Source organism: Wasmannia auropunctata, unplaced genomic scaffold (genome assembly GCF_000956235.1).
Source record: "Wasmannia auropunctata unplaced genomic scaffold, wasmannia.A_1.0 LD336052.1, whole genome shotgun sequence".
In the NCBI taxonomy this organism is placed as follows: domain Eukaryota; kingdom Metazoa; phylum Arthropoda; class Insecta; order Hymenoptera; family Formicidae; genus Wasmannia; species Wasmannia auropunctata.
Genome location: NW_012026838.1, coordinates 949,415 through 951,077, shown reverse-complemented (window position 1 = coordinate 951,077; position 1,663 = coordinate 949,415). Strand labels below are relative to the sequence as shown.

The following is a 1,663-nucleotide window of genomic DNA, read 5'->3' as shown; positions in this document are numbered from 1 at the left end:
ATATATATATATATATATATTCTTCAAATCTTCTTTTTTTTATTAAAAAAACCCAATTAAGAAAAATTGATAGGACCTTCTTGTCGACAGAATTTGCATGCAATAAACGAAAACGAAAACGAAAACGGAGAAAGCGATTTAAATTTAAATTGCAAATTCAAGTTCTCAATGGATTGTGCCAGGGCAAAATTGTGCTTCTCCACCTTCCTCAATTGCTCCTGGCAATTGGCGAAGGCGTTCAATACCTCCAGCTTGATGACAGGATTCCTGCTGGAATTCCCAGAATGTTCTCGCGGTGGCAACGGGGGATGACTGCTGGCTATCGTCCTGGTGTACATCTCTGTAATCGCCCGTCCACCCATTCCTGGCGTGCTCGCGCGTCTGTGGCCCGCAGTTTGATCATGTCATCTGAAAAGGATATCGAAAACTCAACATTTATGTCGTATCAAACATCACACATAACCATTAGAGAGAAATCAGCTATGAGATTTGGTTTAATCCAGGTCAGATATCTACCAGTAGCAGAATTCACGGTGAACGTGTTCGAATCTTCGTCACTGGAGGCTATTACGACGCCTGCCAAATATATCAAACACCGCGGCCTCTGATTCTTCTCGGACTCACTGAGGAAGTAATGCAGCTCGCCAGTCTCCGGGCTCAGGATGAACCTACGGTATTGCCAGCCCTTCATGGCGTTTGTATACTTGTGCAGCAAACCCTCGGAAGAGTGCCTCGTTTGCACATTCATTATTTGTTGTCACTCTTGCTTCTTGGAACTCTCTCTTACTATGGCGAACGGCAGAAATCTCGCGCGAGATATGTCGAAGTTGAGGGCGATATCGTGCTCAGCTGATATCAACAGAAAGGGAAAAATATTTCCAAGAAAAATATGCTGTAGTTAATTTTTTTTATTAAGAAAATACAAAAGTTTCTTAAACCTAAATATTCGTAGCAAAAAAGAATATAAGGTAACGTTTTCGCAAATATAATATTATAATTAACGGAAATAAAATTGTTAATTAAGAACAAATGTTAATTAAGAAAACTAACGCAACATTACAATATTTGGGATAGAAATATTATATTACATTTTAAGAAAATCAATATTTTCTTAAATTATTGTGCTATCGCAGCTGCGACGCATGAACACGTGTTAGACAAAAACAAACTCCAACTCGGTCAAAAAAAAGTCTTAATTTCTAAACAAATTTCTTAAAATACTTTGACGCGAGAGATTTTATTTAAAAGCGCGGCATATTCATGAATTTTGTATGCATTTGTTTCTGCGCATTAGAAATAAATGCATCGCATTGTGCGCGTAGGGAAAATGTTGCTGTAAGTCAGAATTACATAAGAACATACATATTTCTACTCATTGAATACTTTTGAGGCTCGAGAGTGCGTGAGTAGATAGAAAAATTAAATATAATTTTCGAAATTTGTGTATATTAAGAAATGATTATCAATAATGTTCAGAAAAATATATGCCACAAACTGCATATTCATGAATTTTGTATGCATTTGTTTCTGCGCATTAGAAATAAATGCATTGCATTATGCGCGTAGGGAAAATGTTGCTGTAAGTTAGAATTACATAAGAACATACGTATTTCTACTCATTGAATACTTTTGAGGATAGAGAGTGCGTGAGTAGACAGAAAAA

General features: G+C 36.7%; 1 pseudogene; it reads right to left on the bottom strand.

Annotated features, from left to right (window-relative positions):
• Nucleotides 1–17: 17 nt before the first annotated feature.
• LOC105451420 lies at nt 18–1,651 on the bottom strand (annotated as a pseudogene).
• Nucleotides 1,652–1,663: the final 12 nt, after the last annotated feature.